We start from the raw sequence: 22,544 nt of genomic DNA, 5'->3' as shown, positions 1-22,544 counted from the left end.
TATGGTTTGCAAAAAGGCTGAAGTGTTGGCTAGCCAGGACTGTTTTATTTGCCTTCATGGAGTCTACCCAGAGAGGCCTGCATGTGGAGGGCGAATGTCATGGGTTGATCTGAGACTGTGTGTTAGGATGTTTCTTCCTCTCCGAGAGAAAACAAAACAAGGGTACAAGGACATTGAAAATGCCAAGTGAAGGAAGGCTTAGGAATGGGCCTCTCTGCAGCATGGAAATGGGGTGGGAGGAAGGCTTGTCTCGGATGCATGAGGGAGCAGGCAGAGGTACCGTGAGGGCAAGTGGCACGGGGAGGAGTGGCAGCAGCACAGCAGTCGCTCAGTTGTGGCAGGGGAAGCTAGGGCCCACAGAGACCAGCGCCAGAAAGCCAGAGCTGGGCAGCTGATGTCCTAACACCGCCTGAGGCCATTAGGACAGCTGGGCCTCATGTGGAGTTCAAGGGAGCTGGGGGGAGAGGAGGGGCTTGAGGAGAGGGGCTGAAGAGACCCTCCCTCTGACAGAAAGCAGCTCTCAGCGTCCAGCCTTCCGATCCAGCCTGCCCCAAAGCCACAGGCACCAGTTCAAAACATTAGTGCCTTCATGTTTCTGCTTTTGAATCTACCCTAAATGCCTGGTGTAATTAGGAAGCATGGCAGCGAGCGCACCGCTGCAGTGGCAGCAGCCGCTCCAGGAATGTGTCTGTGTGGAGGGGCTCTGAGGATGCAGCAAAGAGTTGGGGGGAAAAATAAAGTGGTGGGGGTTGAAGGGAAAAAATAAAGGAGGAAAAAAAAACCAATTATGTTGTGCAAACAGGTACCTGTTGTCCCTGCATTAAAATGTGGCCAAAACTAACGATTTAATACAACTGCCCATTATTTAAAAAAAAAAGAAAAAAAGAAAAAAAAAGTTATCCAAGTAATTTGTCTACCCTGTGTTCCCACATTGGTTAAAAAAAAAAATAAACAGTGTTGGACATGATTAAGGAAATCCTCCCTAATCTCAGATGCCTATTTTTCTTCTGTCAACACGAGTACACCAGTGCCCACCCTGACACCCACCATCCTGCATCCAGCCGTACTACACCGAACCATGAACCTACTCCAAAGCCCACTCAGACTCACACAGAGGTCCCTAACAGGCAAGAGGTTTCATCTGGGGGCAAATAATTCTTCTCATATCTACATGCACACTAACTGCATCTAGTTTAGCCCAGAGATGGTGAGATTCCCAGCCTCCAACCCTCTTCCCCATGCCACCTACAGAATTTAGAAGTTGTCTTTTGTTTTTCAATTTCTGCAAATTAAGTCTGTGGTCTACTCTGACCTTAGCAGCATTATGAGCTCTGTTTTGGACTGGACTGTGCAGGATGTTATTATGTGTGTTATGTAGAGTATATACGTGTAGTAAGATTTGCTGCTGCACTTTTCTCATTCTCTCCCCAGAAAAGGAAGAAGGTTCACTCATCTCCTCTATCTCACCAATCCTGCAACTCCAGTCAGGCAATTTTTATTAATGTCCTTAAAACTTACTACAGAGAAACTAAAAGATACAATTAAAATGAAACAATTTCAAACTGAAATCTGAGGCAAAACATGAGATAGAGGAGAATTTCCTAAGGTTTCCCGGCTCTATCACTCTGAGGGTACTTCTCTGCAAAGATCCTGACACTAAGCCATCATGACTCCCTACCCAACACATCCCGAGTGTCTCCACTGCTGCTGTGCTTCTTCAAAGCAGATTTACTAAGCCTACTTCACGCCTTCTTTGCAGTGGCCCAGCACTGAACTGGAGGATTAACAGAGATTTGCTGGAGTTAGAGAGCTGCCTTACAGCAGAGCTGCAAGGCGGCCCTCACATCTGAACTGGGGTCCTTACAAAGAGACATGAACGAGGCAGTCCTGAAATTCCACTAACCTGAAGGCAAGCGGAGAAGCATTAATGCTGTAGGCTTTAATCAGAAATTAAATATGGACATCATTTACAGAAAGCAAAACTAGGACTGCCGGGCGCTTCCATCAAGGCAGACAGAAATGGAAGTAAGGTAACAAAAAATTTCAAAGATGATGGATTTTAGCTCTGCATCGCTTAACTGTGCTGCGAAGTACACAGGGAAATTTGAATGACTCTTTCAACCACAGACGCTGAATTTATAAGAAAGTCTTGTCAGTTCAAGCAAATAATCTGGTCCTATGCAGTCATCCAGGTTTCAAGAGATCTGTGCAGAAACAGGACACTGGATGTTCAAGAAGCAGAGCCCAGCTTCCTTACAGCTCCAGAAGACTGGCAGCATTTGAGTACTGTAAACACTACAAACTCATTCTAGTTAGAAAAATAGGTGACTGTGGCCCTGTACATACTACCCCTCCAAAAAAAAAAAAAAAAAAAACGAGTAACCTCCTGAAAGTGGACTGTTACCCAGTAATTCTTCCGAGTAGATCTACATACTGAGTTGAAGGCTTTGCTAGTAAAAATATAATCAGATCATTCAGTACACCAGATACCACATATTTGGCCTCCAGGTGGGTCATGACCCCAGAAACTTTAAAGGAGAGGAACTGAACTGGAGGATGAGGGAGGGGGTGAGTGTTGTTGTTATGGCTTAAAGCAATTTCACAATTACCTGATAGCGAATGATGAATCTGATGCAAACACCCTCCATTAAGTCGGCTCTATCAAGTCCTTACTTTGTGTTTAACCTAATGATGTAATTGTATTCTCCAAAACACATAATCTGACTTCTGATCTGGCCTAACCCCACAGAAAAGTTTCTCTTCAAAGGGAAAGAAAGCAAGTTCCTTGACAAAGGCACTGCCAGGCCCAGGACAGCTTCTGTATCTCAAAGGGTCATCTTAGGCAAAGAGAGACCAGGCATCTATTTATACTGTAAAATTGTTTGGGAACTGGTTGTTTCAGGTACATCTAGCATTTTCTACTATTTGCATCATCCTTATTGATGTTCTGAGAGTCATCTTTTTTTTTTTTTTTTTTTTTTACATTAGGGAATCATTAGCATCTATCATGAACATACATGCAGCAGAAAGGATGACAGTAAACAACAACAGTAACAAGTATATATGCTAATTAAAAGTGTAGGCTACAATGACAGAAATATATACCCAGCATTAACTGCAGCACTGAGTGGGGAAAGACTTACGTGAGGGTCAATGCAAGAGTCCAAGACAAAGTGTTCTCATTAACAGACCCCTTATCCCACAGACTTTCTAAGATCCTTCCCCCTCCCTCCACAGTCCTGTCATGATCCTGAGATTCTCACCCTGCTTTTGTCTGTCTTAGGGATATTCAAGCTCAACTGTAAAAGAGTTTACAGTTTTAGGTGGTGAGCGACAGACCATTCATTCACAAAGCCTTACAGGAAAAATTACTGATTAGTTTGTACTGACTGTTTACAGTGGTGTTTCCTTTTCCTTTTTATTTTTTTTTTCATTATATGAAAATATTTTCGTATTTTCATTTCATATATTTCAGTCATTATCAATAACGTCTTATATCACTTAAAATATAGTCTTTCAGCCTGACACTATCACTACAATATCTGAGTGAGGAATGAGAAAGACCAAGAACACTTTTTTTTCCTGACAAGGTTCCTCCTCTCATTACTTAATTTGTAGTATCTGCACTTGGAGTATTGCATCAGATTACCTGGGATTTGGACAATTCCTTGGCCAGAGGCGGATAAATGGCTACCCCGCAACATGAAACAGAAAGCAGATCACAAGTGGTGCTAATAAAGAGGCTGCTACACCCTGACTGCTCCATCCCTTCTGATGCCAGACTATCCCTATAGTCTTCAGGCACTGTTCATGAAATAATAAACATACTAAAAGTGAGATTCACACCTGAATTCAGAAGGGTATTAGTAAGTTGAACTAATAAGCATAATGATACCAACTTCAACCCTCGAATACTGCAAAAATAAAGTCAGAATTGCATTTTTAAAAATTCATTGATGGAGCACTGAGGCCAAAAAAAAAGGAAAAACAACCAAAAAATAGAAATTGAAACTCAACCTCATCTCTTCTATTTGGAACTCAGAATGTCTCCTTAGTTCCTTTTAACAGTATAATTTCCCAAGCAGTAGGAGTTTGCTTGTAAACTCAAGAGGAGTTTACAACTGCAATCAAACTTAAGAGTATATTGTGAGGTGCTATGTAACAGAAGTCTCCCAAAGTGAAGCTCAAGTTTTACGAAACCGTAGTTCAGTAGTGTTAAGTTACGAGTTCAGCACTCGTGTTCACAGCCTAACATCCTGCGTTCTCCTTCATCTTTCACATGCTCTGGTAAAACCCTCTCAGAATCTGTAGATGCAATCTTTTGCAAGTCTGAAGTTTTCAAGTACTATTTCAAATTTCAGTTTGTGTGGTCAGAATAAAACTATGTAGAACTGTCAAGAGCAAGTCCTTCTTATCCCCAAATGGAGCTGAAAATCATTTGCCAGATTCCCACAGGTAAAGCTTTATGAGTTGAATAACACAGAGCTTGCGCTGGCTTTACTTTTCTTCAGGCCATGGCTCCCACCCAGAAAACAGATGCCACATCCCAGGTAGTCTGAACTCACGTGTCACAAGAGAAATATTGTTCGAGTCGGTGCTCTGGGGATGCTGAACACAGTCCTCTTGTGAAGACTGAGATTATTTAAGGGTTAAGCATGTGCCAAGCTTCATGTGATACCATTTCCTCAGTAAACAGATGCAACAAACAGATGGAAGAAAACATTTGATCTCGCTATTTAGTGTATGCGAGCTCACCTACAATGACTGCACAATACACAAAAATCATGGAGGGCTAGTCTCTGTGAATAAACAACACTATGTTAGAAGCATTTAAGGAAATATATACCTGAATACAGGAAAACTACTGAAAGTATTATAAATAGATTGGAATATTAATGGAGCAAAACTTGAAACTGATACCATTTGGCAGGCTGCTCCGAATCAAGGAACCCCTTAGGACAGCTGCTGTAAATGCACAGACAGGCTTCACGTGCTAAGAATGTCTTCTGCAAGCAAACGCTCGGCTACAAATAAGAACTGTATGTCCTGTCACCACTTGCATGCGCCCATGGACATTTACTGTCTCCTTCACACTCTCATCCACACAGCTGTTCACAACTCCCTCAACAAAAACCAAACAAACTAACAAAAGCTTTCACAAATACATTTCCCCAGTTATTCCTCCTCTGCCTTCCTACTGTGGAAAAAGGAATCTAATTAGAAACCATAAATAAACTGCAGTTTATGCTTACAGTTTTTAAAAATGATTCTTTTTAGTCTTTCCCCATTGGTGTTTCATGGAAAGTTTTGCAATACAGGACAAGCGCAGGAAGATGACAACAAATTTGACCGTAAGGGCTATAAAAGAGTGGAAGAGTTAATAAAATGTAAGTTACCCGTAGTAAAAAAGTAAAGTATAGTAGCATATAACCGTGAATGAGAAGATGATATAGTAGAGCATGTACCTTATGTGAACAGGTCTAAGTCCTTCATGATACAGAAGCTTTCAAAAGTTAATTATGCTGATTTAACCCATTCTGACTGCAAGGCTTTTTAGAGTCGTTTAAATGACGTTATGAAATTAGCAAAGAAATTACTGTGAAGGTTTTCTTGGGTTTTTTAAATTCATTTGTGGAAGCTGGAACAAATCCTTTTATGCTACTTCCACCATGTACACAGGGAATGGAACAATTCTATGTAATTCTACCTTCAACAGACAAAGTACATTTTCTCATTTCTTTCAACAGAAAAGCTTCCAAAAAAAATTAAAATGTTATCGCCCTAAAAATCTAGCTTTTCATTTTGAGTTTTCGGTAATGTTAAAAGACTTCCTCACTTTAAGAGAAGCATGTGCTCACACTTGTATGCTCACACACTGATTGCAGAGGCAGCACAAGTAAACCACCAAGGAGTACTTTTGAAAACCTCATCCTGCCTCCTTAGAGCACATGCACTCATACATAGCTTTCAGCCTTTATGGTCTCTCCCCCCATAAATCAACAGGACTATTAACCACATTATTAATGCCACTGCAATATAACTAAATCAGTAATGATGCTTAGTTTCAACTCTAGGATCAACGCATGCTTTTGCTGTGTAATTTTGATTTTGCAATTAGCTGCAGATATGAATTTTGATTTACTCTCCCAACAACTTAATGTCTTAGCATGATTAGGAAAGTTACAGGTTTTAATCCTTTTGGCTATCACTGCTAACACCATTGCAGATAAAAATAATGTAGTACCTAAGTAATTAATGTAATAACTATTGAAATTACTGTAACTGAATGTAGCAAAACTGAAATGTTTTTCTGATCCCAAATGTGCACCTGTTTCCAAACCTAAAAGAATTACACTGAAATTTTGTTGTTGTTTTATATATATAGTTTTCATACGTTCGGATATACAGGCATTCACTGACAAAACATATTCTATCAGTAATACACAGATCTTACTGTAAGCTGCTAGCTAACAAACATTTAGTGACTGCTAATTAAAACAAATTAATTAGAAACACTACAGACAGATATGGTTTGTGTTTATGCAGTTTACATTAATCTGTAATGTAAAAGGCTCAGTCACATCAGTTAACTAATTTAAAGCTGTGGTTTTAAGGTAGATATACGTTTACTTCAGTGGAACATAAATAATACCACATTAAAAAAAAAAGGATTTTTAAAAATTTCTGTGACTTAGAAACTCTATGAACAGTCTTGTATCTTTCCAAGTATGAAAGAAATACAAATCCATATCTGTCAACAATTTTAATGTTGATAACTATCCCTAAAATTGTTTACTTTTGTGAATTATGTATTTTTTCCCTGAGGGGTTGCTTCTATCCTGAGAAAGTGAAAGTTACCAGTGTTTCAAGGGAGATGTATAGTGACATAAAATGGAGAACTCATCTCAATTTGCATTGCTAGTAAAAATTAAAGTGCTGATGGTTTATTAAGCTTCTGTGGCCTGATTGTGTAGAAGCTGAGCACTTCCCCTACAACCCCAAACATCACTTGAATGCCTTATCAGTAAAGTTTGTGATCAACTCAACACCACTGGACTAACAAAAATCACCATTCTTTTTTTTTCTTGCACACACTGTTGTTTTATTGTTTTCAGTATGACTTTGCACTATAACTTAGCAAATTATGTATGTAAATTACTTCGCACTATAGCTTAGCAAACTATGTATGTAAATTACTGTAAATCCTTAGGTGCCTATGCTGCAAAAAAACTAAGTCTTAAACATGATGGGTCATGCTATTTACTTGTTGCATGCATAAGCTGGCATTTACCTGAGAACTGATGCACACACACACTGATTGACATTTTAAAGACTGCTGAGATGATGCTGTTTGATAGAAAATCATAGAATCACAGAATGGTTTGGGTTGGAAGGGGCCTCAGGACCACCTCGTTCCAACCCCCCTGCCATGGGCAGGGACACCTCCCACCAGACCGGGTTGCCCAAAGCCCCATACAGCCTGGCCTTGAACACCGCCAGGGATGGGGCATCCACAGCTTCTCTGGGCAGCCTGTGCCAGTGCCTCACCACCCTCTGAGTGAAGAGTTTCCTCCTAAACTCTAATCTAAATCTCCCCTCTTTTAGTTTAAAACCATTCCCCCCTGTCCTGCCATTGTCTGCCTGAGCAAAAAGTTGCTCTCCATCTTTTTTATAAAGAAAAAAAAAAGGCATAAAAATTCACTACAAACATACAGAAAATAGAAGCTAAAACATAATCTATTCTGACACATCCCAACTCTCAACATCAGATTACACAGTACAAGCATTAAAATCTTTACTAAAAATCAACCTAGTCAGCTACAACTGCAGTAAAAGCATTTTCTCCCAACACTTTTTTTTTTCCGTTTTCACTCACGTGCTAACTACTAAATAAGGGAGACAGAGAAATTTTTACTTCCAAGCAACAGAAAATAATTACTATACATCTTGCAGAGATGTTACTTATTCCAATAATTCTTAATTCCAACATCATGCACTAACTGACGCTATTAAAAACATCTTTCTAAGGCATAATGGTAATACAGATTACATTGGTTCTTTAAACTTTCCAAACAGAGATGACCCAATTCTTCAGGAATATCTACTGAGTACTTTGTTTTTCCAACCTTCATGTTATCTGATGCCTGTTCTGGTTTGTGACAGCTGTAAAAGACTAAAAATGAAGCTCCGTAGTAGAACTTTGTAAACTGTCCTTTCTTTTGCTGTAAGCAACCCTTTTTTACCCCCAGAGCTGGAATTGTCATGTGGCAATTCCTCAAATATGCAAACCTGAGAGGCATTTCAGGGCCAGTCTCCTGCTGGGGTTACCACCTCGAAAACCAGACGAGCTCTGCAGCCAGGGCATGTCTGTGAGACGGTACAAATGAGGACACCCTGCAGCCAAGAACCTCACACACTGCCTTTCCCACTTCTTCATCTGCAAAATGCGTATTCCTGCCAAAAGCAGTGCCAAAAGCACCATAAAGTTTTGCTCCTCTCCCTCTCTCGTAATGTTATTAAATTAATCCATAACACAGATTTCTAGACTAAAAAGTAAAATTAAATCAAGGAGTAATAAAGTATGTCTTGAGAAATCAAACTGCCTTCACTAAAACATATGGATTAAAGGCGGCTAGGTGGGTTGCTCGTTTCTCACCTCTCTCAAAAAATGACTCTCTTCCTCCCTAAAGCCCTGACTGAAAACAAGGTAAGTCTGAAAAAGAGTTCTTGTTTTTATGAGGTTTGGAAATGATCATCCCTAAAAACGAACCAACAAAGGTGGAAACAAGTCCCTCTTCTTTTGCAGGAAGGCTGGGTCAGAATATCTGTTGAGTCTACTCGGAGCACGTTCCTGTGCAACTCTTCCAAAAACATTGTTTTCAAATAGGTCAAAATGATTATATTTCTGCTCATCTGATATCTCTGAATACATTTTAAAATGGAACAAGCAAATAGTTTCTGAAACTCCCATGCAGTCTGCAGATGCAGCGGCATAGCTGACAGCATTCTTCTGCAGCCACTTTTAGTCAGTGATGCAGAGACAAATAATAAAGCTGCTTTCATGGCCACTTCTATGCAAAAAGCAAAGCACTAAACAAACAGGAAAACCTTGCATAGGTCAAAACCATAGCAATCAGCTTAAAGCCACAATCTTTAGTTAAATATTGCATGGACTTTTTTTTTGTGGTGCCACTGCTGAGTCTTGTTTATACTGCTCATAGAGTTTCAATTAAAAAAAAAAAAATCACAATTAATTTCTCACAGAATTTTAGTGGAAATGAACTTCAAAGTGTGGAGTGCTTTGTAGAGTTCTTCCTTTTCCTTTTCTGCAACATGTGTTTATCATGTGTCAAAGCTGACTACTTTCTCCCCTCCCCAGAATACCACAAATTCTTCTGTAAAATAAACAAAGCTCTGCCAAGAATCTCTGAAATTACCAGAGGCAGCCCCTGTTTGAGATCAAAGATGCACATCACTGCTAGGCCTTCTGCAACATCCAAGCTTTCAGTTAAGATGAAATTTTCCACAAACAGGCAATCAACAGAAGAAAACATTAACATCACATCTAGAGGATATATCTAAAAGGAAAAACTTTGACATTCAAGCTACTCTTAACTAGATGCTTTGGAATCCCAATAGGTATTTGTGGGAAAAATACCCGTTTCTGGGTATTCACATAATGCCATTTAGATCTGACAAAGAAAAACCTCGGCCTTTACCTAAAAGATGTAAAAATTCAAAATTACATATTATTAGCACTTAATAGAAAATTTCAAAATTTTAATGCTTGTATTTGTTCTGAGATGCAATTCATTACTTGCTCTGACATATTGTGTATGGGGACTTTATGTCTTGGAAGAAGAAAAAAAGATAATGAAGTACATTATTTATTTGAGACATCGGATGTGCTTCTCTACTTGTTTTTCTCCCAAAAGGAGAAGTCTTAAGGATGTTTACAAACTGGGCTTAATTTATCTGCAACATAAACATGCTAGCAGAGGCAATTTTGATTCCGAAAGCTGCTATTAAGGTTTAGTGAGTCAGTAATACAAAAAATTCACTGGTTCTATGCACTCTTGAAAGCACTCATATAAAACTTCCAGTGAATACTGACATTCAGTATGAAGAAAATAGCTCTCCTAGTATTTATCTTCTGCTGTGGCAGCAGTCACAGAAAAACATTATGTGCAATATTCTCATTCTGGGCTAGAATCCGCTTGGGAAAAAAATGACACTGATAAAGATTTCAGAGATACAGAACAATTTTCTCTAGTAGATGAGAAAAAAATCTTAATAAAACACATAATTCCATTTTACATATTTTGAGTAAATAAATTACTCCAACAAAATAAACAAAATTAAAATAATTATTATAAACAATCTGTTATTAACAAATTATATGATTTTATATAAAAAAAATAAACAACATTAAATATTCCAGCTTAAATACATATTTTTCTAAGTGGCTTAATCACATAGCTGATTTTATATACCCCTTAATTCCATATAGATATAGATTTAAAATAGGATATTCATATTTACAGGGATAAAGCTGTAAACAGACATCTTATTGAGTTCCTATGGCAAAAGCCAGCCCAATCTCATTGATAAATAAATCACCTTAATTCTTTCTTCATTTGCTATTGCCTTATTGCAAAAGAATTAAGCTGAAGCCTAGAAAGTCAAAGTTAAGGCCTGACCTTCCATCTCTATCCTATCAGTCCGCTCCCTTGTGTACCCCTCAAACACACACGCTATCATTTCCTGATGAGTTTAGAAGGGGTTATCAGAAGAATTTCAAGACATGTGTCAGTTTTGTGGCAACTTGAATGCTCTACCAATATCATCTGTGTTTAATAGGCGATTTGTATTTTAGTCGGTTTATCCATTCACAACTTTATTTGTTTAAAGGTGCCTTAACCTTGACATAAATCACTGCTAAGCATCTGTAGATAGTACTTTAAAAGAGTTTAAAAATTAAGCTCTTTGGAGAGCCCTAACTTGCAAGCAAGTTTCTTTCCAAAAAGAAAAGAAAAAAACCTGTTCGTTAAGTTCTTTGCTCATTGTTTCCCCCCCCCTTTGAAAATTACGCAGTTTCTTCTTTTTCACTCTTCTTATGGCACTTTTTAAAAGTTTGCAATGAACCACCACATTTGTAACTATAAAAACGCTGGCTCCCACGTATCTTTTTCTTCCTAATTTGACAATGACTGTTTGTGTAAGACAGTAGGGCCAAAGAGTCGGAGACCCTGGGTTGTGTCCTGCAGCCACCCCCCTTTCCAAAGGAAAACAAAAAGCACTGAACCTTTTCTGCCACATGCACTGTCCTTCCCCCACCACCTTTCTTGTGAAGACAGCCATCATTACATTTCCCTTCTCGTTATTTACAAGGTCTTGGCTCTGACATTGATTTCTTATCTGTTTCTAGGACAAATGGTAAGTGTTAATAATCTGTCACTTTAAAGGAAGATAGTGCTGAACAAATTATAGGAATGAATTACTCAAAAACTAAACATTTTTGTGAGCGTTACAACACGAGCAGCAAATATTGCTCAAGACCAGCCAAAAATATATTTTCAACCAATTAATACGTGTTATCAGATTAAAAAGTTATAATTTATACAAGGCTGAATCCTGATGATCTAAAGCAAATCTCTGGGGAGATACAGGGTGACGGCTGGCGCAGCTCCCTAAGGAGCAAAGCCTTTTAATTTCTAAGTGATGGGGTTTACTTTTTACTTTTTGATCAAATTTTAGGATCAAAAGGTGAAAGTTCAGAAATCTTTTCAGTTACAGAACCTTTAAAATGATAAACATTTGGGATACCGAAGTACGCTTCTACTCTAACTGTCCTTTCAGACCTGCATTGACTGCGCTATAATAGCTGCCAACATTTGGTAAGGATTAGCCTTTCATTTAGACAAAAGAAAGCATTCCTTAGCTAAATCAGCACTTTTTGCCATCAGACTCATAAAACCTTTTCACAACACAGATTTTCAAGAGAATCCTTTAAGGTTTTAGGATGCTGCTCCTTTTACTAAGTAACAAAATACACCCCAGGGTGTCTCATTGACCGCACTCAGCTGTCCTTTGACCTCCGCAATTGTTTAGGCCTAACTTCAGGGCCACAGGATCTGCCTCCCCCCCACCAACGGGGTGAAGGCTGCTTCCTCCTGGCACCTGGGGAAGCAAAAAGCTGGAGGTTCCCCCCTCTTACAGATTTCTACCACAGTCCAGATGTTGCCACGGAAAACCTTCCCGCAGCCAGGTTTTGGGACCCCGCACGGGCCACTCGGGGCCTGGGCGGTGGCAATGACCCCCTCGCTCTGCTGGGCCTCCACGCTGCCCTTGCCCCAGGGATACAAGAGGTCATAAAGCATCTTCAGCCTTCTGGGTACACTGGCTATTTAAATGCAACGAGAAACTATGCAAGCCCAATATTGTGTACTAAGACAAGCCTCCCCCTTTAAGAAGTCAGAAAACACGCTTGTGAGAATCTCAGTTGGAAGCACAAATCTATCCCGATCGTTACAAAGATCTGCATTCTTCTTCCCATTTGTTTTAAACCCTTTGAGAGGACAAACAAACAAACATCCACCCTCCAAGTGCATAAAACATACATTTAGCGAGTAGCTTAGGTATTTGCAGTGCCTCTAAGTAAAATACCAGAAGAAAATCATTACAGCTTCAAAAGAACTGCCATTAAATAACAAAGTTGAGCTCACTGTGGATATATAAGAAAAAATGGAAGCATATACCAGCCTTCTTTGAAGAACTTAAAGTATGTACACGATCAAAGCAAAATAAAATAGTTATTTACAGTCCACACCATTCTTAAAATGTAGTCAATGCACTTGAAAGCGTAGATGTTAAACAAACACACCACATGTTCTCTGTTAGGAAAGGCAAATACTGTACCTTCTTGGATTCCTTTTAGCCTATCTGAAATGTAGTCATGATTAAAGGATGCAGCTAAGAGTTTGTGAAGCCTTGCTGCGAAGCTGTCTATAACTCCTGACCACCTGAAAAATAAGAAAGGAGAAAAAAAAATTTAGAATGAGTTGTTCCAGCATATAGTTTATAACGAGCCAACAAAACCTGCTGATCTACACCTGGTCTGGGCAAAAACTGAACTAGGGTGGGGAAGGGAGGGCCATGGAGTGGGTGGGTTGTCAGATCATCCAGGTCCCTAATGCATTTGTCTGAAGTTCCTATTTTAATTCCTGTGTGCAAACTGACTGTATTAAAAATGTGTTTTTGTTTATAAGAATACTTGTTTGAAGCTGCATTGCTTCTTTCCTGTATTATACCAGAGGAAAAGTACAAGCTTATTATGGTATCTGTACATTTCTGATGTTGGTTGCTGTACAAAATATTAGAAACTTACCACATCAATATAAGAAACTGTAACAGAAACAACAAAAATAAATGATAATGTAGAAACAATAATTCTACTCTTTGTTTAAAAAGAAACAAAGTAAATGGGAGAGCAGTTATCTACTCCAAACTAGAGATCAATGTTCAAAATGAAATCACATTTTGCTGGCTGCTCTCCTTTTTGACATCCCATGAAGGAATTTCATTTCTAACAGAAATTGTAGTTCATAAAAGAGAAGGCACCTGAAATACCCAGAAGAATGACAACAGGGTTGTTGCAAGTAGCAGGCAGAGCAGTTCCTCCTAAAACAGTGAGGGCTGTATAGGACAGTAATTAACATCAGGAAAAGCTTTAAATTAAGTTATTATTGACTGAACTGTGACAAGTCGTTCTTAGGCATACAAGCTGGTTTGGTTTCTTAATAGAAATGGACAATATTTAGCCAAAAGATTTAAAGGAATTTGCCCTACTGCTCACAAATGGGATTTTAGGCTTAAAGCTGGTGCCACAGCTTTGGATCGGTTGTCAAAACCAGAACAAATGCAACTCTTTTAGATATAAGTCTATAATTCAGGTTTTAAGATCAAAAGCAATATGGCTTTAGGCTTCTTCCCCCTCCTCCTATTTTTAAAAATCAACCTATTTAAGACAGCAACTCTAACCCTTACCTCTTACCAGGAAAAGGGTTTTGTTCAGGATTGTTGTATTCTGGGGTACGACATTTGAACAACTCTATTCCCAGGGACCACCGATGTTACCCCGCACTACGCATCCCCGCCACGCCAGCAGCAAATCTATCACAGATGGCCAACAAGGTTAACGTGCACGGCTCCTGACCAAACTGTAGGGCTCTGCAAAGACTTTAATGATCACAGAACGTCAGTAATCCAATTCCAGCAGCTCCTGGGTCTGAAATTGCTATTTTTCGGACACGTGCTGAACATTTCACCTGCTAGTAATGACATTTTTGTATTTTCTTCTAATTACACTCAAAGCTAGGACCTTTGGCCCTAGGCCACGGACCTCTATTCAGGCTGCACACATTCTCTTAAACGCCCTGATCCTTTGTTGTCACCCTTAGTCTTTCATCTATTATTTACATCCATTGAGAAGAGAGATACTCTACCATTTGTGACGCTTTAAAGCTTCTAATCATCTTAATTTCTTCGCCTTTCAGCCAGTGCTTCCCCTTATGGACCAATGCCAATAGTGTGACAAAATAATTTTTCAAGCCGAGATCCTCCTGGACCCTTCCCAAACCTTGACACACACTGGGCTGTGCCTTTTGTTCGCGGCTGGCTGCTTTCGCAAACACAGACCGTTGCTCGTTTCGGGGGGCCGGCCTTGCCTGTTAGTGCTTTGGGGGCAGTTTTCTTGGTGCTTGGGGTGTGGGGTTTTTCCATCATTTTCTTCCCATTAAAATGTCTAACTCAATTAGCCCAGCTGCGTCGGAGATACTGTGCTGGATCTTCCCTGTTTTAAAACTCTAAGTGGTCTTTGAAATACAAACTAAGAATTTTAAGTTTCCCCTTTTTCCAAAAGCAAACCTACAGATATGAACAACTTTGATTTCCTGCTGTCATGTACCCCCTCAGTACCGAAAGATTCTCACACGCTATTTAAGGAACACAACGCATCGGGAACCCTTCTTCTGGTTATTGGCAGTATTGATTTCTCTTAGCCTTACAGCACAATGTAACAAAAATACAATTTCTTCCTCTGATTTTCAGATCATATCCTTCTGGTCCTCCCTTATTTGCAAGCAGGAGGTGAACCAATGGCATTTTCATCAAGACATAGAAGATCTCTTCGGAATATATCAGCCCCTGCCTTAGTTTCCAAGACTCGTGGGATATGGTAACGTGTGATCCATCTTGGCTCTTTCTTCCACTATTGCCTGGCTTACTTTTGATTTCTAACAGTGCTTCCTTGTTGTCTGTCCCCTCTGAAAACCCCAGCCCCCTCGGCTTTTCTTATTTTCACCATTTGCTTCAACCAGCAGTTCACTTGAGACTCATCCATCTTACAATGCCTCAAGTGACAGATGCTCTTAGGAATGACCATACTGCTGAGCGAACAAAAGATAACATCACCTCTAGGAACTCGGAGAGAAATACAACTTCAACCCTAAGACAGGGTTGTCCTGATGGACACAGCACCATAAACCTCTCCCAAGTGAAAAAAGAAAAACAATTGCAAAGAAAAGGAATCTGACACAATCAAAGGCCAAAAAGAGTATTCGTTTTGTTGCAGCTGTAGTTAGTGCTGTTGACAGCTTTTTTACTTTCTTTTTTTTTTTTTTTTCTCCTAGCGCCCCATGGAAGGATTTTGTAAAATCTACATGTGATAAAAATCAAGAGGCGCAGACAGAGTGGAAATATTTCACACAAAAGCTGTCTCAAAATTCCTACAGAATTTAGTGGAGGAAGAAGGCACTTCAAAACAGTTTCAGTAACGTGGCACGCAGGTCTTTCACCAAAACACAAACATTATTTTCTTAAAATCTACACATCCTACAGACCAGCTGTTTCTCTGTTAAATTCTAAAGGAATACATAATCACAGTACAAGTTTGTGCATATGATGAACAAATAGTGGTACAGGAATAAGATTATTTGAATGGCACAGCTACTCGATCAAATTGTAATTTGCAAGTAACAGCTCTGCCCTGTTTTGACATTTGAGCACACACAATTTAGATTTTTTCTTTTAATTAGAATGATAGATTTTCCAGCTAAAACCCACACACCAGTCTACAGAACAATGTCTGTTTCAAAACTAAGACTTACCCTCTATGCCTAATAATACCGATGGAAAAAAACTCTGCTTCAAAATACACCCAGAGTCCTTTATGCAGTTAGTGGAACAGGACTTCTTGCAGGGAGAGAAGCAGTCCTGGCTTGTGCTACCGATCTCTTACTTAACAAAGAAAAGCTCATATTAACATCCCCAGCGACATACCAGCAGAAGTGATGCCAGAAATGCTGAGAATCCTTTCTCTGCAGTGAGATGCGAAGAGATCCCCTCTCTCTCAGCAAAGCTTTAAACAGCATCTCATGATCGGTTTTTCAAACACTACAGGAAATAACCATCATTACAGTACATGAGACTGACAGCATGCGAGGTTAATGGACATAAAAGCTGGAGTTGTAAAACGAGGACGAAGATAGGGGGCCTATTAAGCAAACGTCTTCTGTTTAATGTAAAGTCTGGGGGAAATCACAATATGCACTTCTTTAGCCATATTTCTTAATAGTAAGTAACTTCAGTTTCTCTGTCTGCTCACCAGCTGCAAAAATAAAAAATAACATCAGAAAGTTGAAGCCAGAAGCACTTTCCTCCTCAAAGTGGCTCATGCTAGACAAGGCATAATGGTTTGTCTTTTAATTTAGCAGAAAATGAGGTTGTATGTTTTATAGGATCAACAATACCAGAAACCATCTCTCTCTTTCCTTTTAACTCACTGTGTTATCTTTGTGGTGAGCTACAATTTTAGGTCCCTGTCCTGACCTGGAATCTTTTTTTCTGCTGTGCTCTCATAGCATTGCCAGCCTCAAACTACCGGACCGTAGATACAGAAGTAAGGTATAAATACCTAACTTTTAATATAGGTGATTTTCCCATAGAATGCCATGCAGTAGCTTTCTGGACATCCAATGTATGTACAATAACTAACAACCAGCCACATTTGGTCTTTCCTGAAGGAAAACCATGTTGCCTCCATGGAGGCATCCCAACTCCAGCCTCATGCTACCTTTGCCGTTCCTCTCCCTTTCTGAGCCACCAAGTGATCTTGCACTGAAATGTTTGATTATGTCCCGTTCAGCTGGAGAAAACAATTAAATGTAGAAAACGACAGTACTGAGACACAACTGAAAGAGTTTTCTAAAAGACTATTTTCCATCGCCTCCCAGCCTGCCCAGTCAGTCCACATCGCTCTGGATTCACACCTCTTGGACAGCGGCAGGGCTCAAGGCATGCCACAGCTGCCAAGAAAGCAGTGAGAAAAACAAGTTTGGGAGATTTACAGGCACCTCCTGCTTTGGTATCTGAATCCAGTTTTGGCAAGTAACCCTACTGTACTTTGAGTCTTATTATGGCTGGGATACATTTTCGAAGCTCCTTCCAACCTGACTGAACCAAAGACGCAAATACCAGAGTTTGCAGTTAACATCCTTGCAGGAAAAAAACTTGAAAATATCTCAGTCTTTAGCCTGAAATACTTTGAGATCTTGGCATCAGATATGGACCAAAAGTAGTAAAATATATCCTGCCTTACAAAATCTATACTCTAGACTCAAACAGACATCTTATCATAGGACAATCCTTACACGTTGTATCTCCAAATATTTATCACAGTGGAAAGATGTGTTTATAGTTAATATGCAATCCATCTTCTGCATGCTGCTGGTTTTAAACAAGAGAAAGAGTGAGGTAAAAGGTCAAAACTACTAGAAAGAGCCCCGAATAAAACCTCTGACATTACAAATATCTTGCCAGAAGAGACAAGATGTAAAATGGGTTCTTGGAGTCGAACTCCCTACACAACGGACCGGGCCAAGGTTACAGATACAAACAGCGATGAATAATAACGCAATGACTTGTGTTGATGTATTTAGTAACAGCAGACCGCTTTGAAAATCTCTCTCATTAGATGGGAACAGCATTGTTCAATTGAAACTGAGTATTTTTAAATGTCCATTTGTAAAACCAGTTCTATTTTAACATGGAATAACTGATTATTGCTCTTACAGGTAACTTCTGCCATTACTATTAAGTTATTGACACTGAAACATGACCTTGAAATGACAGCTCCATTAATGCAAGTCTTACCGAGGAAGGTTTCAAAAAGCCCCGATTAAATTAACTACTTTTAAACACAATAGGATCAATATGTATGCAGAGAATGTACACCCCCATGGCAAGTCCTGCTTGCTTGATTGATCAAAAACAAAAAAATCCTGTGGCCTTCCAGATCTCAGCTGGTGCCAGAAATCCACATAGAAAAAAAAAAATCCATCTAAATGAAACTCTGAAAAGGTTTACCCTTCACCAGTCTATTTGCACTTCAAAAACTCCTTAAGTCCTTCAGCTAAACCCCAGGGTTGAACCATTTCAAAAATGAGAGGGGGATGGCCATGATTTATCTTCCTTCTGTGCCCTGGACAGAGCCGTAAAATCTGCCTGCCTGCGTGGATGTGTGCTGTAGACTCGTTTTCAGGAGCCTTGGAATATTTACCATTTTTAGAAATAACACTGCCCAATTCCTTCCTGTCATTTATCTCCTTCAATCTGATGCAAGTATGTTTATAAAGCAAAACTTCAATTTCTGCTCACTTGCATCCAAGCTCGCAAAGCTGAGTCAACAACATGGCCAAGCATCTGAAATCATCGTTTTAAATAAAAATATAGACTACCTCCTTTGTGCCTGCAAATATCAGCTGTCGCCTTACTGAATTTGCGCTGACAGAACATTTGCTTAAGAATATAATTTAATCCTACCCCTTATATGTAGTGGCATCAAACGCACTTTTAGCAATATGCCCAAAATAATTTTCCATTCGTACAGAATCAATGCGTTAGGTCACACAGTATGTGTTTTTCAGTCCCCTGTACTTCAAGATACATTACCAATAGAAGGAAAATGGAGATTTCATGGGTCACAAACTTCTGGGTCACAAGGACCTTCAGTGCTGCTGTCAGCCCAGTAAAACTCAGTCGATATATTCTTGCTTTGTACGGCCATTATTAAAAACCCTGCACCTGAATTTCTACACGCTTCCTGAAGCAGAAGCACCAACTCAAAATTACTGCAATTCTTTGAACAGGAATTAACACTCCGATATTCAGTGAATGTGTTAAAAATATAAACATATACATACATGAAACGTACACCCCCCTCCAACAGCACAGATGAATTCTATAGCATCAACATCACAGAACAGCACAGAGCAAGGAATGAAATGTGCCTGTGTATTTTAGTTTTTCTAAAGCTTTCTCCTACTCTTAAGACTCTACCCTGTAAGCCACGTATCAGTGAGACAACTCTTACCACTCTAAATTCTTCAGACTTGGATAAATAGATAGATTTGCTCCTGAGGTGAATAACAATAGATTCAATATTATCTACTTTTGCCTGGAAAGGGCCTGCTTATTTCCAACATCCTTTTCAGGTTTTGGTTTTATCACAGATTTCAGTATCTTCCATTCTAAAATAACAGAAGAAAATGAAACCTATTTTACAAAGAGATAAAAACATGCAGATCCTGCCACTGTAAGTCGAGTCTTTAATTAGACTACTGGGAAGCTTGAAAAACGTTGACATTGTGCTTGTTTTCATGCAAGCCAAATACTGGCCATAGCAAAATGGCAGGCCTAATCTGAAAAAAGCCTAATCACTCTATTAGTCCCCACTCAAATCAGCAAGGACAGTTAAGTAAGAGGTGGTGGATATAGAACAAATCGCATCTTTCTCAGCATCTGACGTGCTCCCCAGCTTAACTCCTCACAGCCTGATGCTCTCTTCTACTTTAGAAAACAAGTACAAGATGTTTGAGCATATATTCTCAGTATTTATATATATATTTCATATTTCAAAAAAATCTCTGACATAACTAGAGATCTGTCTGCTTCTGCAACATCTGTAATACAATAGTTACTTGACTATGTCCTTCACTCGCTCAGAATGGTAAGACTGCACTGATGGTGTTTCTCAACTTGCATCTACTTCTGGTGTGCTTGCAAAATTTACAATTCCAGCTGCAGCACAATAAGTAAAACTCTTCAACTTCCCTACATACGCCAACATCTGCTATTTTAATAGAAAAAAAAATTTCCTGAAGGAAGGCAGAGGTTTGTCCCTCCATACGTCAGTCAGCAGCACCAGTAACAACTTTTATGTATTATTTATTGTAATAAAGAAGTTTTGAGTGTATGTGCATTTTTTTCTGTATTTATTTGTAAATATTGAAGAAAAAAAAGGCAAAGAAAAAAAAAACACATTTTGATCAATGGGATTTGGTACTTCATTTACAACATGACCATCACCACAGCCAGGTAAATCAACATTAAAAAATGAAGTCTGGGAGCAGAGGGGAGAAAAACTCCAGAAAACAAACAAACAAAAAAAACACAGATCACAGTGCTCTCAAAAAAAATAAAAAATAAATTAAAAAAAGGAAAAAAAAAAAGCTGGAAAATAGAAACGAAAGATAAACAAAAAATACCCTGTGGATTCATTAGCAACCAGGGTGGCAGGCCTCCGTCTAATTCCCTTATAAAAGCCCATGACTACCTGCAGAGCCTGGGAGTGCAAATCACATTAGTGGAGACACCAGATGACCAAAGAAAGCACTGGAGGCCTGGTAAAACCAGTAAACAAAAGGCGGCATTCCAGCTGAATACCACTGCTAGAGTCAGCATTGTAAGATGCTTGGATCTGATAACCCAAAAGCAGATTAGCTGCAGGCAACAAAAGAGTAAAATGAGAAACAAAGGGGTCATTTTGACACATGAAGAAATCATTTCCATTAAGCCATCTTGGGTTTACTGTGTAGTTATAAAAACTACTCCTACTTGAAGTGACATTTGAAGCAATGAAGCTGTGACAGTGTGGAGACTTAGAGAAGCTCCTGAAATAATGCATTCCTCAATGCAATATAATTTAAGAGACGAATGAGCCTCTTTGCCTCTGAATCTTTGTGACATTTTAGACATCTAATAATGATTTTAAAATCTGTTGTACTGATTTCAGTTAAAAGACTACCATGTTTGTTAGGCTTGATGAACAGAAAATTCATTAGTTTTATCTGTATTTAAAAAACTCCTGCAGAGAAGGTACGTACTGCAAATATTGTCGTGTCACTATATGAGAAGGCTCCCTCTCCCTCCAGCCTCCTTCCATGCTGCACACATATGTATCTCACTTGCTCACTCTCAACACAGGAAAGAAAAGAATTCAATTACATTCCTTATTAGAAGCTGAGCATTCAAAGGATTTTTATTCTGAAGCAGGTCTGGGTATAATTTCCATCACTAGAACCAAACTGCAAAATTGAGATGTAGAAACCCGTAAGAACAGACAGACAATAGAGAAAAGTTTCCAGGCTAAAATTGGAAAGTTTGCCACAATTTTGTCTTATCCAGGACACAATAAAGCATTCTATATGCCTGAAAGAAAAATAGGTCTTTTGCTTTCTTCCCTAGAGATCGAACTTCTGTGGTATGACGTATCTACGAGCTGGAAGAAATTTCAGAGGAACGCTGTTGCACACAGAGCATTTTGGCTTGCTATCTGTGAATCTCCTGTTGCCAGCAGGATGCACAGAAACCGTGCACACAGTGAGGAACTGAGCCTTGCTTTCACACAATGAAATTACCTACCCTGCTTTTGCACACATACAGCAACTAAACCTGTTAGCTTCGGTAGGGATGGGATTTCACAAGCATACGCATCCACAGTTAACTGATTCTTCTCAGTGAGAAGTCCAGAGAAAACGCCCTGAAAAACAGCTTGGCAAAGGGACACCACAAAGCCCAAATGAGGGCTGTGTCCAGATACAAATTACAGTACATATCAACAAGGAGATCTGCTATAAAAGCTCTGTGAAAGGCATCCCATTAAAAGAAATAAATTGCAAATACCTGCTACCTGACGACTTGGCAAAAGCACAAAGCCATTAAACATGTCTGAAAGGGGGAAGACACAGACATCTAGTTATAAGGACATCTATAAGGACATCCTCTGAAGGCATCTGTACCAGCATACTGACATCGGGACAAACTCAAGTGTAATCCAATGGTACAGAATGGATGTTGTGCGAGGGTGGTTTTCCCCTGGTCCCAAACTGTCCTGCTCTGGGACATCATCACACCACTCCTAGTGTGTTTGCTGCAGACATGACCAGGGAGACAAAGACAGTATGGGGACAGAAGACTGACAGAGCAGAAATCTCTCTTCTATTATAGTGCTTTTAAATGTAACTTCTTACCTAGCATAGCACTCGGGCATAAACATGATGTCGTGAATTCACAGAAAGAAAAAGGCAGCAATAGTTGTAAGGAACACTGTCAAGAAGGAAGCAGATTTTAAAAAGAAAAATGACTTGAGGCCATAACGTGCATATGTACATGCTACATAAATCTACATAGAGGGAAGCACCAGATGC

General features: G+C 39.4%; 1 protein-coding gene across 6 annotated transcripts in view; it reads right to left on the bottom strand.

The window, feature by feature from the left end:
• GREB1L (GREB1 like retinoic acid receptor coactivator) overlaps positions 1 to 22,544 on the bottom strand; it is a 135,451-nt gene that overhangs the window by 64,552 nt on the left and 48,355 nt on the right. For all 6 annotated transcript variants that reach the window (XM_050708454.1, XM_035564096.1, XM_035564095.1 and 3 more), the window contains one exon: positions 12,919 to 13,022. The gene's annotated coding sequence lies outside the window, so the exon portion shown is untranslated. The remainder of the gene's footprint in view (positions 1 to 12,918; positions 13,023 to 22,544) is intronic.

Source organism: Cygnus atratus, chromosome 2 (assembly GCF_013377495.2).
Source record: "Cygnus atratus isolate AKBS03 ecotype Queensland, Australia chromosome 2, CAtr_DNAZoo_HiC_assembly, whole genome shotgun sequence".
Taxonomy (NCBI): Eukaryota; Metazoa; Chordata; class Aves; order Anseriformes; family Anatidae; genus Cygnus; species Cygnus atratus.
Note: the sequence above shows the minus strand (reverse complement) of the source record. Positions and strands in the feature narration are given on the sequence as shown.